The sequence below is a fragment of the Falco punctatus genome (genome assembly GCF_963210335.1).
Source record: "Falco punctatus genome assembly, chromosome: 10".
Lineage (NCBI taxonomy): Eukaryota > Metazoa > Chordata > Aves > Falconiformes > Falconidae > Falco > Falco punctatus.
The window spans coordinates 1,772,614-1,789,920 of record NC_137590.1 but is presented as its reverse complement, the minus strand read 5'-3'; the positions used below and the strand labels follow the sequence as shown (position 1 = coordinate 1,789,920).

The 17,307-nt window shown below is 42.7% G+C and overlaps 1 protein-coding gene across 1 annotated transcript in view; it reads left to right on the top strand.

Moving 5' to 3' along the window:
- The first annotated feature begins 955 nt into the window (after positions 1–955).
- Positions 956–17,307, top strand: part of ASIP (agouti signaling protein) — a 57,562-nt gene continuing 41,210 nt past the window's right edge. Inside the window, exon 1 of the mRNA XM_080405697.1 lies at positions 956–17,307. This exon is cut by the window's right edge and continues 14,411 nt beyond it. The gene's annotated coding sequence lies outside the window, so the exon portion shown is untranslated.

Below are 17,307 nucleotides of genomic sequence, written 5' to 3'. Positions count from 1 at the left end.
CCAGTGTTATCCCAATTTACAAGAAGGGACATCATGGAAGACCCAGGAAACTACAGACCTGTTAGTCTAACCTCAGTTTCTGGAAAAAATATGGAGAAGATTATATTGGGTACTGTTGAAAGGCATTTAAAGAATAATGCAATTGTCAACAACAGTCAGCAATGGTTCACAGAGAGAGAGTCCTGTTTAACTGATCTGATATCCTTCTGTAATACGGTTACCCACCTAGTGGCTTAAGGCAAGGCAGTGGATGTTGTTTTTCTGGATTTTAGTAAGGCTTCTGGTATTGTCCTTCACAGCATTCTTCTGGACAAGGTGTCCAACTGTGAGATGAGCAAGTCCACTCGGTGAAGAACTGGCTGAAGGGGGGGGGGGGGGGGCAAAGACTTGTAGAGAATGGGGCTACATCTAGATGGCAACTGGTCACTAGCAGTGCTCCTCAGGGCTCAGTCCTAGGGCCAGTGCTGTTCAATATATTTATCAATCCTCTGTCTGTACGGGCTGGCATTTGGACAATGCCTTTACTACTATGCTTGAACTTTTAATCATCCCTGAAGTGGTCAGGCAGCTGGACTAGTTAACCATTGTAAGAGCCTTCCAACTGAAAATATTCTTCGCACTTCTATTCTCTTTTCTCTTCTAAGAGTGGCTGGAAAGCTGCCCAGCAGAAAAGGACCTTGGGGTGCTGGCTGGCAGCCGGCTGAACGTGAGCCAGCAGCGTGCCCAGGTGGCCAGGGGGGCCAACAGCATCCTGGCTTGTGTCCAAAACAGTGTGGCCAGCAAGGCCAGGGCAGTGACCTGCACTGGGCACTGGTGCAGCCGCATCTGGAACCCTGTGTGCAGGATTGGGCCCCTCGCTGCAGGGGGGACGCTGAGGGGCTGGAGCATGTTCAGAGCTGGGCAGGGGGCTGGGGAAGGGTCTGAGGCACAAGGCTGATGGGGGGTGGCTGGGGGGGCTCAGCCTGGAGAGGAGGGGGCTCAGGGGGGACCTTGTTGCTCCCCACAGGTGCCTGGCAGGGGCTGTGGGCAGGGGGGTCGGTCTCTGCTCCCAGGTAACAGGCGACAGGACAAGAGGGAACAGCCTCAAGCTGCACCAGGGAGGTTCAGATCGGGCATAAGGAAAAAGTTCTTCTCTAAAAGGGTGGCCAAGCACTGGCACAGGCTGCCTGGGGAGACGGTTGAGTCCTGTCCCTGGAGGTGTTTAAAAGATGCATAGATGTGGTGCTTGGGGACACAGTTTAGTGGTGGACTTGGCAGTGCTGGGTTCATAGTTGGACTTGATGATCTTAAATGTCTTTTCCAACCTAAATGCTTCTGTGATTCTGAAACAAATTAAAACAATGTGGAAAGATTGCATAAATAAAACATAGAAATAAGCAGAATACATATGGTCCTTCTGAGAACTTAGGGACAGATTGGAATAGTTAGCAGAGCTTTTAACAACACTGTTGACAGAAATAAGGAAAATTTATATAAAGGGCCTTTTTATTTCATTACAATTGTTTCCAGGGAACAAGCAACAGCGAAACTTGCCTGGATTTAAGAAATTAGACATTCACATGAATAACAATCACATACACAACTCTACCAATAGCCTATTCAGTTTCAGAGTGATGATGATTTATCAGTTTGTGATATTGCTTCAAGATGAACTCAAATACAGCAAGACTAGATGCTAGTAGCGTAGGTGGAAACTCTTAGTAAAGCTGCAACAGCTACGGATTGTTATGCAGCTCAGTAGCATCAGATCTATGGAGCAGCACAGTCCAGACTTGAGAAGCTAACATTGACAACATGCACTTTGCAGAGGTTTTAGTTTAGTCCTGCTCTAACCTGGTGCCATGCCAAGCAGGTAGTGAGTGCATTAGGTGGGCTCCCAGAGAGCACCTTGGGGTGCGGCTTTACTTGTAAGAAACCCAGTGGGCTGCAACAAAAACCCAGAAGTGAGAAATTGGATCTGTCAGGAGATCTTCAAAAGTGTACTCTTGGTCTGAACTAAGACACTAACATAGGCGCATGCTTTACTTCATAACCTATACAAAGCATGTAGAAGCACTTTCTGGTGTAATTGCCTTGTCGTCATTAGATCCAGGCTCTTACATGCAGTTTTAATAGACACTATGTTTCTTAGTGCTTCTCTCAGTAAATAATTACTTGCACGTTGCTATTATTTGTTATGGAGAACTATTATCAGCTGTAGTCTACCTGGATTGCTCATCAGTAACCCTGAGGAGAGAATATGCATGCTGCATCCCAGCTAACACTGTTTCTTATTGAACTTTTCCTAAAAAAAGAGAAAAAAATCCTTAAGAAGCAAAATCAACTCCTTTTGGTCCAAAAAGAATTTAAAAAAACCAGATATCCACCTCTTCACTTAAGTGACTTCTTACTTTTTCACCCACTACCATCAGTGCAAAATAAAACAATTGGACCCCAGCATGACTTTAAGATGACACATGTGATTCTGTGATCAGAAATAAAGTGTTACACAACTGTCAAATAATTGCATGTCCATCTGGTAACACTTACACATGTAACTACCTAAGTGTTTCCAGGAGAAAGCAACACTCCTTTAAGATGGTTTTCAGGTGCAAACTTCCCGGCAGATGTGGCATCTGTTTGTAGAGTCGGGCTCCTGGCTCACCTGTTACACCCCAAAGCGGGGGGCACGTCCTCTGCTATTTGCATCATCCAAGCCACTGGAACAAGCGTGGGACCATCGTGCAGGCAGCCCACTCACGGCACCGTGAGAAGAGGGAGAGGCAGCACCAGGGCAGCAACCCACCCTTCTGGGTAGCTCACACGCGTTCCTTGGGTGGCTTCGCCCCCGCCCCCGCCACTGGGGCCAGAGCTGCCCCTCGGGGTAAGCACTTCTGGGGCTCTTATCCTCCTTGCAGAGCTCAAGGTCTTGGGTGGCACCAAGGAGGGGGCTCCAGGGGAAGGGCCAGCTTTCTGGGACTCAGCTCTTCTAGTACCAAGGGCTGAAGTTAAACCTCCACCTTTTTTTGAGCAAGGTGTCATCGTGTTTTTGTTTATGTGTATGATTACATGCTTTAAAGAGTCTGTTTGTGGAGATTGCAAGTGGGGTGATGTATGGATGAGCTATTAACTTCTATACACCGTTCCTAAGGATTAGGTAGAGAGATACCCTGACAAAACACAGGCAGCCAGGGAAAAGCAAGAAAATGACTGAGAAGAGCTGGTTAGGCCATGACTGCTTCTCTCTGCTTACCGTGGGGGTAAAGTGTCTGACCTTGTCTGAGACTATTGAGTCCTGCCCTGGGGAATTATACACAGACATCACACGGGTAGATTAGTTCTTAATCACAAAAAATTAAGTGGTGTTGGAAGAAAAGTAAAGAAACTAAATGCACCCTGAAGAATCAAGAGAACAACAGTGCTCCATGTCCCTTATGGTCTGAAGGTGCATCAGAGCTGCAGAGACTGACAAAGAAATGCCACTAGCAGGAGTTCCCATTGCAGACCTGTTTCTTGGAGGAAAATCTCAAAAGAGGCATGCAAGGAGCTGGCAGAAGGAGGAAGACCAGTCTCAGCTCTGAATGCACCAGCTCTGAGATTATTTTCTTTACTTTTGTTCAAGATGGATTTTTTCCCCCCTCTTTTCTCAGTATTTATAGACAACTTCCTTTTCCGACCGTTAGCCAAACTAGAACGTATTTGAGATTGTACCTTTCCCGCTTGTTCTCTAAGCATGGGTAGCTGCCACAGATCGCTGTTTCACAGAGGTCACACTGCATTGCCTGATCTTTAGGTCAAAACACCACAATTAAACAATAAGGGCTTTTCAGAAACCAAGCTCATGCCATGAGACATGAAACACTGCATCAAAAGAACTAGTCATTTGAACCTGAAGTTCAAAGCCCAAACCATGTTCTCCCTTACCAGCCTTTTTTAGCTTAAAGATGTTAGTTGTAGTGATTAATCTGAAATAATTCTGAGCTGCTGTTGACACCTGTTACATGGTAAGAGTATTGCACCAGTTCGCACTGAGAAGCTTTTTTCTACACAAAAAGAAGGATATATTCTAGCAAAAAGATGTTTTCCCTGAGACCCTCATTTTGGAGAGAGAGAGGGGAAAAAAACCACAAAATCAACAACAACAACAACAACAGAGCCAACCATTTAGGGTCACTGTTCCAAAAAAGGCACAAAACCAAGGCAAGAAGTCATCAAAACCTGTTAGTGTTTTGGAAAGAGTTCATTGCAATTAATATATTTCTGCAAAATATTTTTATTTATCAAGGTAGCATTTTCTGATCTATGCATAATTAACACAAACTTTTTCCTCATTTTCGGTACATCTGAAAAGCCAAGTTCTTGGAAACCCTAAGCTTCAAACTTCTTCATTACAAAAAGCGTAAAGTAAATCTGTTCAAGGTATTACTGCGTGACATAATAATTCCATCCTTGCTGTTTTGAAATCAGAATTTGAAAAAAACAGCAGAATATAAAATTGTATCAGAAAACAAAAAGATGTGCTGATAAACACACAAAAGAAAAATGCCTTAAGATTGGGAACAGAAACGGATGACAATTACAGCAATTTTTTTCTGCGAGTCCAGGGAGTCATGAACACTGCATCAGCTGACAGAAGAAACAGCTGAAGTTTTATAAGGAATCAAAAGACATTTTTCATTTTGGGATACTTTGAAATAATGGTCCTCAGGTAATACCATCATGTCAATAAGGCAGTAGCCAAAAAGAGCTATTTAATTTCCTGGAATAAGCCAGCAAAGTGGTTTTTTTGGCAAGGTAGTGGTAACAGCCACAGTAACAGCCTCGATACTGGCTTTCCTGCAGGTTCTCTTTTCAGGAAACACTCTGAATCCTTGTGCAATATGTGCATTAAAGAGAATGTCTGTTTCTCTTTGGATCTAGCAAACCCATGATTATGAAACAACCTGCTCTGGATAGTACTTTTTAAAAAAAAATTGCCTTGCAATGACAAAATTCTGCTGAGGCTACCTGTTTGTGTAAGAGTGAGCAAAGTCACCGTCCCTTCCTCCTGTTCCTGCCCAGCAAGTTAGTGAAGAAGCTTTTTTTTTTACTCCTTTTGCTTTTCCTAGAGTACTTGAAATGAAACATTTACAAACATTAGGGCCAAGTCAAAGGGAACATTTTATTACCAGTGACAGAACATATTCCACACTTTCTATTTTCACAAGAGATAGCTAAACTTTGCGCAATTCTCACACACACACACACATTTTTTCTGTTAAATAAATAAAATATAAAAACTTTAAATCATATACCTTCCAAGCCAGAAGAGAAGTAAAAGAAATAAGAGCTACATCACAGTTACATAAAACTTTCACTTGGCATTGCTTTCTTTTATGGGCTTTTGCTTCTCACAGACTTTTGCTTTGCAGACCCAGTGACTGCCACAATCACAACTGATTAATGTTGACACAGACACCCTGAGAAGGCTGGCACATCACATCATGACAAACCAAATATTGCACTTACAGGCTTTACAGACTGAAAATCTGCTTGCTGAAGTACTACCGGCACTGTGAGTTGTGGGGGGTCCTGGGATTTCTAGTGGCACCTTCAGTGTGGCACTCCACCACCCCAGCACTTCAGGCAGTCAGAGATGACCACCTTACAGCACACCACCTTCAGCACTACCTCTGGCCTGGGGGAGACCCAGGTCCCATCTGTCCCCCCCCAGAAGCTCACTTGCAGGGCAACCCACGCCTGCCCTGCCCGCATTTTATACCGCTCTCAGGCAGAGCAGAGGGTTCAGCTCTGTTAACGACTTCTGTTAAGCTGCTCACTTGCCTGCCACTTACTGCTGAAGCCATGTCCAGAAAAGCCTAAGATTTCATTGTGATTTTTGAGCTGGTTTCTCCCTCAGTGGATCAGCCTTTGCAGGTGGATAATATATTAAGACCATTGCTACAATTGTATGTTCTTACTCCGATAACTCTTGGTCTCCGCAGCAGTAACCACAGCTTTTCCCTCTCCTTTGCCTCACACTGTCTGGTTTTAATCTCGAAACTGTGGGCATTTCAATGCCATAAGTCAGGTGTCTGGGGAGATTTCCATTTCTCTTTATATTAGTGCAGATAAGACAGAGAGAAGACAGAAAAGGAATTATGAGGTCAGAAGTACAGCCAGAATGTGGAAGTCAGGGACTGATTTCCATACAGCTGGATGCAATCTCTGCTCCGGCAGGGAGAACTTCCTCCCCCTGCCCTCATGAATACGGGTGTATTTGAAAACAGAGTTCTCGCACAACTAAATCCTATCCACAGCTCGCATCACACAAGCTTTTACAGTTAAAAGCACACAAAATAATTCTATACATCCTGTTTTCAGACCTAAAGATGTCCCTTTACTTTTTTGGTTAGATAGTCGAATTCTCACCACTGACTTTTTTACCTAATTATTTGTTCAGTGTGAAAGAGGTTTCTGTGAAACTACTGAAGATGTTAACACATGGCAGAGGCCATGAACCCAGCCCTCATAACTACGTCCCCCACAGATGGCATATGAGCTTAACCCTGCAGAAACATGCCAAAATGTGCCTCCCCATACAGGAGCCAATGCTCAGTAATATCCCTAGGCTTCAAAATATCAACTAGGCTTCAAAAATTAAGACCCAACTTCACTATAAACCACAAGAACAAGTTAGGGAACCCATCTTTACAGCAAACAACATATTTTTATGTTGCCACTTCTGAATAAAGAGATGCCATTACCTACCTTAAAGAAGCTGCTGAAAAAAAGATAACTTGGGCTAAGAAAAGATACTAAATTCTACCTTGCCTTTATAGGAAGTACTGCATCCAGGGACTGCGTAGGTGAAATCTCTGCACAGGATCAAAACTTATGTAGGAAAAGGTTAAGCGTCTCTATGTGTAGATTTATACTTGCTTGAAGACATGATTTTCAGAGGCAATGACTGTCAGTCATTCTGCCTTGTGCCCATGAACATGGAGGTGCTCAACAGCACTTAAAATCTAGAGACTTCTCAAACAGTTTTATTACTATTTATGATCATGCATGAATACGCTAGCCGGTTTCAAAAAACTCTTTTGACTTACTAGAATCATAGAAAGTTTTGTATAAAAAAAAAAAAAAAAGCCAAATAAGAAACCAATAGTCTCCAGGCCATGTTTCTATTTACATATTTTGTGAACATATACCTTATTTAATTGATAGTATAGTGAGACGTTATTTAATCGACAGCATAGCAGGTAAAAAATTTGTAACCACCTATAAAAAATATATAGAGAAAATAGTGACAGTCAAAATAATGACAGTATCGCATTAATGATAGCCCTTATACTTCTGTTATCTGTTTCGTGCTTACTGGTTAGAGACTTGGGGGGGGGGGGGGGGGGTGAGCCCCTCCAGTATACAAGTAAAAAATGCCCCTTTGAACATGAAAACCAGCCAGGAACGCATTGAACTCACCAGGACGTAAGCTTCTAGCTTTTGAAAATTCTGCTTCTTAAATTCCCAATTTTCTACTCATAGATGCCATAGTAATGAGTCCAACGGCCACATGGAAGAGGAAATATTTAAAATAAGTTACTCGTGTTGCTTTATGAATTTCAAAGTCCCTTGGAGAGGCTGGGATTTGTGCTGCACACCAGCAGCTTGGCTGCCCACTGCCCACTCGCCGCCACCGCTGCCCCCTCCGACCGCTGTCCTGGCAGCGGCCAGCACAGAGCTGGCTGGACACGGGAGAGAAGGTGAGAGGGGTGCAAAGGGATCTCGACAAAAATTACTGATTCTCAAAGCAAAATGCACATGGAGAAGAGAAAAAGAATAAAACACTTTAGTAAGGGCAGAGCTGCAAAACAAAGAAAGAGTACCTGTACGACTCTTAAGTCATCTCAGACCAAGGGTGAAGCCAATTGCTGAAGTTACATACTTCTGGAAAACGTTGTTCAAGTAACATTTAGACTTCAGACCTAATCTCAGCACGTTAAGACAGCCATTAACGTCTCAAGCCCTTCAACTCTGAAAATGCAGGTTCTTTAAAATCACACCACGACTATGAAGTTAACAGAAGTTCCCCAATTCCTGCAAAGAGTTTCAGTGCAGAGTCCACAAAACATTGGTTCTTCTGTGTGTCTTGTGAAGGATTGCCTCCGAAAGGAGCTCTTCAGCTTGTTAGCTTCAAACGCTGTCGAATGCAGCTGACATTTAATTGGAGTTACAAGAAAACATAAACAGTTGACTGAGCTCCTAAAAAATAAAGATTCATTCCAGTGCTGAATCGCCATGAGTCAATGAAAGGGAAGAGGTCAGGGCATTAAACTGCTGTAATTGTTTCTATAGTTACGTAGAAATCAAACATCAGGACACAGCATTTATAGCATGCATGCACACTAAGTACATTAGCTCACCTGAGAGAGGCACCCAGCCTCCGAAGGGTTTTTTTAGCGATGCATGCCATGGCATACCTTGCTTTGGCTTGTACCCAGCAGTCTTGATTAGAAATGAATTTGATATTACTAAGGGGGAAATTACAATAAGATAGAACAATGCAGTATTATTGTCATCTGAGTACAGACCAAGGAATTAGTATCCATATAAAGCTGCACAAATTAAGATGAATGACTGCCCACATATTCCACAGCCGTGCTCCTGCCAAGCTCGCCCTTTCTGCCCAGCACTGTACGCCAGATTTTCTATGGCCACATGGTGAACCAAATATGGCTTCAAGACAAGACACAAAAGACACGGTGATTCCAGATACCTTTTCTTTGACTATAAGTACGTCTGACGATAAGTCCTGTGCAGTTCATGCAGAACTAGCCTACCAGAGGTACTTCAGGCCACGCTAGACCTATCCAGGGCTCTGACAGCCCCAGGAGAACAGAGTGTTCAGCTCAGGCAGCTGGAATATAACCCCGCTTGTGTGTCTAACTCAGAGTATCCAACTATGGTGCTTTTATTGATGTCAGATAGCTGAACTGGCTGCATCCAGCCAACAGGGATCACTTGATATTCTGGTATATGTTACCTGAAAACATGCCAAATTGGTGAAAGGGGCCTGAAAGTGTGTAAGTGCCCCCTCCTCCCCATTTTGAAAAATAAAACCAGCTGTTCATTTAGTAACCTCCAAACACAAGACACATGAGCTGCTCAGGAGCAAAACTTTGAACATTCTGGTTAAAAGTCTTTTGCAGACATGCAGTTATTCTTCTGTTTCTAAAGGCACCAAGCACACTCATGCCTTGGCAAAATAAGGGAGAGCAACACCCACCCCGCTGTATTGCACAACAGTTTGTCTTGGACTGCTCTCAAGATAAGTAGACTACCTGCCACCACCACCAAGCAAGGACCCCTCAACAAGTACGTCTCAAGTGACCACAAATAAACATAAACGAGGATGTTTCAAGAGGAGTGATTTGTGTGACTGCAGAAAGCTATGCTGAAGTGTCTGGAGCAGGACGCCCTAGGGGGCTCCCTTCTGACACATCTCTTGTGCCATCATTATGAAGTTTGAATTTGACTTAATGCTCAGTTCTCTTGATTGTGAGCATTTCAGCACACACCAGTCAGCACCAGGGGGATATCCATGTGGAATGTAGAGCAATTTTCCTCCTGGCAAGCACAGTTTTGAAAATGACTATTCCTATTCCAGGAAAATTTATTTCATACTTCAACTTAAGGGGGGGGGGGGGGGGGGTCGGGAAAAGCAACCACAGAAAACAAACAAACCGCACTGTGGTTTAAACCACTTCATCTTGACAAACAACAGCTGGGCTGGTGGCAGTGGAGTAATTGTGAAGCTGGGATTAAGGGTCAGCAAATGCTAAATTCTCTTTTTGAGATCAGTGTTTGAATTACTTGGAGAGTAACCAACAGGGGCTGGGGCGAGAAGGCCAGACAGGGCAGCTTTCAGCTCCCATGCCCATGCTCCTTGCTGCTCCCACACCTCTCACTGCGCTAGGCAATGAAGGTATGTGGTATATACTCCTTGGACACCGATGGAGTAAAAGTGAAATGAAAATTCAGACTAAGAATTTGTCTCAGGGGTGATGCTGAGAGACCTTAAACTGTCAAAGGGACACAAACCTGAACCAAAGCTCAGCACCTGCACAGCATGGCTTTAGGAAGTGGAACGGAGCTTCCAGCAGCAGGTTACCAGCAGCTGTTTGCAGGGCTCAAGCAGAGCTGTGGCACAGCTCACAGAACCACCAGTGACGGTGCTGGGCAAGTCCCACAGGTTTCAGCTGCCAGTATTCCATTTCCACCTGTTTTCCAAGAGACTCGTCCAAGTATGCTTCTCAAAAGCCAAGGTAGAGATCTTTCTAAAGAAACAAACACATCAGAAAGTCTTTCGTTTTTTTGTTTTTAAAGGCAGAAGGCTCCATAAATTATATGAACTTTAATCATCCTCAACAACTGAGAATTCACAGTGGAGAAGCTACTGTAAAACATCGAAAGATTTCAAGGTTTGCTTATTTACATACACGTGCCACGAAGAAGGGACAGCAAAAGCAACACTGGTTTCCCAGTAGTCACACTGCTGAATCTGTTTTCAAATGATACATTCCTTACATAGATACTATAAAATCTCCTTTTTTCCACAGGGAGACCCCGCACTGTGTCACTTCCAGATGTTGTCCTACTGTGGTACATGTTCAGTTCCCAGCTGCCATCCACAAGCAGATGTTTCTCTTCATGCTGTAGCCTGTAAACTTTTTGTCTTCAGCAGAAATCTATTTAAGCAGTATTTTTGAAGTTCAAAGAACTGCTTTATGTCTCTCTCAGTTTCGTGTATTTCTGTCTTTGAGGAGAGGCAAAGAACCATAATTTCTTTCTCCCTCAATTCATGCTTCACAGATAATCCTCTATTTATCACTCAGCTTGGTGTGGCATTCACTCAGTTCGGTGTGGAATTTTACTACAAAACTGACTGAGAGGTTAAATTTTCACTCTATAAAATTGTAATCAATGATCAAGTTTAAAATGCATGCTTAAAAAACATTGAACTTTTCTTTCATTGAATAAACACACAAAGGAGTAGGGACTATTGTATGAACCCAAGCTCAGATAAGTAATACAGGAGCAATTTTATTCTTTATATGCTACTACCTCAATCCCACAAACCACTTCATAAGGTGGACCATATAGTCCCATCTCCATGAAAAATAATTTCTTTCAAAACTTCATTAAAAACAAGTCTTCCTTTACTTTAGGTATAAAGTCTATTTATTTCCCTGCCCTGCTCTTTCCATTATTTCTGAAGTTAATAGTAATCAAACACCTTGAATTCAGCAAGAATTTTCTACAGAAAACTATATGGTTTTTTTTCTCCAGAATTATAAATGGTTTGAAACATTTATTTTTTTTTGCTTTTTGCATAATATTTTGTTATCTCTTCTCAAACATATCTACATAACAAGTACTTTAAAGAACGGCTGTGATAGGGTGACTTCTCCTGCATTTGTAGGTGATGATGTCTACTGTTCTTAGATACTCACATGGTTGTTCTGTATTTGGGGAAAATATTGCAACTTATCTTTCATTTTTGCAAAATGATAATTCTGAAAGTTTAGGTTTAAAACCAAGTCATTACTTCTGCCCCTAAATCCACACTAACAGAGACAAACTTGAATCCCATGCCAGAGCTCAGGTGGTCTTTGAGCCCTGTTTTCCTCTGGACGCTTATACCCCTGGGGTTTACCCACCATGAACACCTACCCTGCTCTTTCCAGGCTTTGTAAGAGGACAATCTTCCCCTTGTTCCCAAGGACAGCTCATTCTCTAGAGGTCTAAGCAAAGTCCATTCAGGAGATCAGAGCAGGGGACCCCTCTCTGCTCTCCCCACCTGACACCCGTCATGACGGGTTTCAATTATTCATCCTAATTCCCAGCTTCTTTCTTACACTGCCTGAATATGAATATGCCTTGAAATGAGAGCGAACACACAAGGCAAGCAGGTACAAAGCCAGGACAGTTCTTGGAAACGTAGTCCTGCTTGGACACGTACTAACAGCATAATTTTCTTCAAGCACAACGGAGATGGCAGAGGACATGTGAGAGTCACCTGGAGGCAGCCAGGACAGGGCAGCTCCCAGCCATGCATGCCGCAGGGCACTGCTCACTGCGCACACGCTGCTGGCCCCGTGGAGTCCGCGGGCTTCATTTTGTTCAGCGCTGGGTGAGAGAGGGTTTATTTCTCTTATTTCCTCTCAGGATCTTTGGTGCAGTTTGGTCTCCTTGATAGCAAAGTTATAAACATCTGCAACTTCAAAGGCATGAAGGCTGAGACAATAGGAGTGCGAATTAAATTTCATAATCATAACAACTATGACCAGAACAAACTATGACCTGAAAACACTTTTTTTTTTAGCTTCCTAGAGCATTTTACAACAAGCTCCACCTAGAGGGAGGACTGAGAGGACCTCCGTAGAATAAACACACTAATATAAAAACATGTAGCTAGATAGTTGGGATGCTGCTCCAGTTTTGCTTGGGTTTAAGTTCTGCTTCTTTGAGTTGCAGTATTGTGCAACCTGCACTGCACAGGCATCTTGCCCAGGTCTATGCTGACAACCTCACTAGTGGCATTTCTGCCCTCTGTCTTCCTTGTTTGGGTTTTTTTTTCCATTTAAAATAAAGTTTTTGTGTCCGAAAAATATCTGTGTTCTTGCCATATCAATAACTTTAAGCCAGAATAGGAACGTTCAAGCTTCTTTCTCTCCCTTCATAAAGGTTACCTTATCAAGTTATAGCAAGGTCTGTATGTCACTAAAGCTCCTTCATCACCCTCACCTTTGTAACAGGTAAGGGCAAAACCCACAGACCAACACTCAAATTTGTCTTGAGTGAGGGGATACTGAGGGGCCTGGGCTTGTTGAGACTGGAGAAAAGGTGGCTTTAGGGAATTTCACTGCTACTAAAAAGTAAATTCTGCATCTGTCCACCATCCCCTGCTCAGATCTTGCACTACACCTCTAAATTTAGATGTATCCATTCTCCCTCTGCTCTACATGTAATGAACCTAATCTGACTAATTTGCCTTCCACACTTACAGCCATGCAATCTGGGCCAAACTGTCTATCTGTCAGAGAAGGAATACAGTTATTTGCTTGCTCAGATTGCATTTCTGATTGTCCTGAGTTTCCACTCTGTGACAATTTACCTACCTAGAAGCTCTATATGCAGTTCAGCCAGTGGAATTGCTCTAAAAAGGAAAGCAATCCCCACGATCTGCATGTTTTTCTGATCAGCCTCTAGATCTGCTCCTCCTAAAAAATAAAAAGATAAAAATTAAATTATCTTTGTTCTGAGCACAGAAATGATACTGGGCTCCGTGTGCCTTCTATGGTGAAGTTAGTATTTGCCTTAGTTAATTTGCCCATCCTGAAGAAAACCTACACCCACACAGGGCAAGAGAGGCAACCTAGACAAAACACTGCAACATTTAACAAAATTGAGCCCTTTAAGGAAGGAGAAACAAGAAAAAAACGTGTCATTTATTAAGAGAACAACAATAAAGCATTGACTTCTTTGCGAAGAACCAAACTAAAAAAAACAAAAAGCATTTTTAGCCTAAGTATTATTTCTGAAGGATTTACCAGATTTTTGCCATGAAACCCTGCCCTCAGACTCAAAGACTACCATTTCAAACTGACATGTTATAAGGAGATGCCACCTCCACTCTGTAAGGCAACTGAACGAAGAGCTTTATGTAACATCTGGAGGGGAATGTGACCTTCCCACAGCTGGGTTTCAAACACCAGAATATATCCATCCTAGATCTAGGAGGATATCAAGGCCAGATGCTGCTATGGATAGTCAGCCTAAAATGGTGATAGTATTTTCCTTCTGTTGCCCTTTCCAAGCACTCAGATCTTTAATAAACCTTGATAAATCAAGCCTTTCAAAACTTCATCCAAAGACATTAATAACGTTTTCATTTTAAGAACTGAAAAAAATGGGATAAACATTGTTCTGGATTCTAGAAAGACCACAGAATCCAGAAATTAACATGGTAATTCCATTTCCCAAGTGCTTACTAAACATGTTCCAATAAATCTATTAGTTCTGTATCTGTAAACTCAATCTTTGAAGTTTTTCTGCACTTCACTCACTATCTACATTGTCAGACAGCCAAATTCCAAGTTATTATAAGTCTCATAAATTTCATAGAAAGACTATAACCACTGATACCTACAAATACAATGAATCATTTGCCAGGCATTGCCTTAAAGAACTAGGTATTGTAACACTACCTCTTGCTGCTCAACATCTGCCTAACAGAAAATTCCTGTTAGTCCTATTCTTTGCTGCTTCATTAACGAACATACATTCACTTAGGCTTTCCAAAATGTTTTCTATTGACACAAGCTTTCCACATTAATTGCATTGCTTGAATCAGTCTAGACATCTGCAAATGCGTCTTTTTATCCAGAGAAGAAAACCAGACATTTCCGGGGTATGACTCATCCAAACTATATCAGATGTTCCTTTTAGGAAAAGATACTATAAATGCATCATTTTCTGTCTTTAAATCTGACAGTAAAAGAATTGTTGTTTGATTAGCTTAGTTGTTGACATCTACATTTAGTTACATGAATTCTATCCATAAGGACTGCAGCTTCTGACTGAGTATGAAGCATTTCTACCTGTTGCTTTAAAAGCTGCAGGTAAAGAGGGTAGATACTACCTGCACACCAGCTGCAGACATTCTGTTCAAAGCAAGGGAACTTTTTCTAGAAATTCTGAGGCTGACCTCATGTTCCCAGAATGACAAACTTCTCACCAACGAGTTTAAAGCACGGCTTTGGGGAGAGTAAGCACAACGTGTAGCATCAAACCATGCAACTGAGGCAGGAGGTAAAACATCCTGTTCCCATCAGGCTTGTGCAGGACACCCAACAGTCAGCTGCATGTGATATGTGAAGATAACAGAGGAGAACAAAGGAACTCAAGTGTTGAGCAAATCCCTTACTCATGAAGGGCATGAGCTGACCTACATGTAGTCTTCCATACTTACGGTCTCTTTATTTAAGCAGGCATTAACAAAGCTGCACTGAGTCCCGTGAGAGTCATATTTGTGAACTAACACAAAAGTCAGATAGAAAATAAACAGAAGTCATCAAATTTTCCTGTTTAAAAGAAGCACTTTCTTTATATACTTTGGTTGCATACATTAGTACGCAACTGCTTTATAGGTGAAATCAGTATCTTTTGATTCATATTCCCCCTTCAGAAACATGAGTACCCTTGAGATGAAACATGCTTTAATAAGAGAGATTTCTTTTTAACACTGTAATCATGTGCCTTCTTAATTACTGATGATTTTCAATAGAAACGGGAAATTTTTCAATTTTCACAAGGTTAAAAAAGAAGAAAAGTAACTCTATGCTACAAGTTATATTCCTAAGAAGTCATATGCTTAACCTTTTTTTGCTACTTTTTTTTTTTACTTTTTTGCTGTTCAGCAAACAGTTTGAATACAGTATAACCCCAAACATAATTGCTATAATTGACAGAGCTGTAAAATATGTGTTCTCTGAGCAGGGAGAGATGACCAAAATTAACTCAGTCTATGAGACCCTATGCAGGTAAGTCACAGTGCAGCATAAAAACGCAGGCAGCATTTTGTAGGCACTAACAGACATCGCGTTTCAGTTGAGAACACTTCGCTAAAGTTTTTGCTGTAAAGCTCCACCTAAATAAAATCAGAGCTTATGGTGAAAAGTGGAGGTTTTTCACTTTTTTTCACCTTCACCAGCTCCAGTGAAGCTTCTGCTAAGTAATCTATTTTTCCCAGATCTGTGGGGCTGCATGCCCTGCTTTTCCCCTGCAATTTGAGTTCTGGTGGAAGATAGGGAAGATAGGTTGGTGAAATTAGGTAACTGCGGTGGATTTCCTAAAGCTGGCGATGCACCCAGTGCAGCGGAGGTATTTCCAGCTGGACTGCCTGCAGCCAGGGAAATGGCTGTGCGTTTATGGACAGCAAGGTGAAGATGTCTGTTGTTCATGAATGCATTTGTGGTGGAGCACTGCAGGACCAGTGAGTCCCAGGCATCAGGCAGCCCAGCTGGTGTGGGAGCAGCACCTCCTCTCACACTGCCCAACACCAGGGAGACAGCTGCGCCCATCCAAACCCACCTCTTCCCACTCAAAGTTTGCTACTGCCTGTGCGTTACTCCCAGATTTCTGCACAGGAATCATTAGGTTGAAAAAGGTCTTTAAGATCATCAAGTCCAACCATTAAATACAGGCACCCTGTCCTAAACAACAAAGAGAACAGTAGCTTTAATTTATCCACTCAGTAAAACTGAGAAACCTCCCTTCAGTGAAATCTATCATACTATTTTTATAGTTTCTAATCATTTACAGAAAGAGAAACAATGTGCTTCGTAGCTGACTGGCTTGAGCTCTCAAACTGGCATGTACAAGCCTCAGGTGAGCCTTTTGCTCTTCCCAGCTCCCAACAAAGCACTAAGGGAGGACCTGCCACTGGCCATATAGTCATCATAATTTCTTGGCAATGGCTAACATTTTTTCCATTGCCACAGAAGAAACCAAACACACATTTCTGCTATGTAAAACTTCTCATTCAATGAAATTTAACTTTATGGATGACAGTAGTTATAAATAAGACTTACAACCCTAGGAATCATCTGGAAATCCAGAGAAACACATCCCATTCAAAGAGTCCTTATGGGAACGCATCTGGTTATCTTTTAGTCGGGAGGCAAAGAGGAGCACATTTAGCTAAAACCAGACAACACACTTCACAGAAGATCTCTGGTTCTGAGAAGAACTGGATGATGAATAGAAGATATAAATGTGGAAATGCTTCAGAAAGGCACTTCCTGCCTGCTCTTTTTGGGAGGCACGGCTGCCTGGTGTCCTGCAGAGGTAAAAGGTGATGCCTTCGGCGTACCAGCACTGTGCCACGCAGGTGACACAGCAACACCCCAGCTGGGGCCACCACCCTTGTGCCACACTCTGCAAGCACCACCACAGCCATGTGCAGACCCACCAGTCCACAGCCACACCGCAAGAGGGCTCCCCGAGCTGTATCCCTTCTGCTTCTACTTCTGTCTTCAAGGTCTCCACTGTTCTCACACCTGCACAGCACCTAAGGCAGGCAAACAGGCAGGACAGAGCTGTCACAGGCACCCCCAGCCCAGCACCAGTGCCAGGGCTAGAGCAGACATGGGGTCCCAGGGGACATGGGGGGAGCCCCAGGAATACTGACCTGAGCACCCTGGCACAATGAAATTATCCCAAGATTTTAAAACTGATGTGATGGGAAGTTCGAAAGAACCAAAAAAAAAAAAAAAAAAAAAG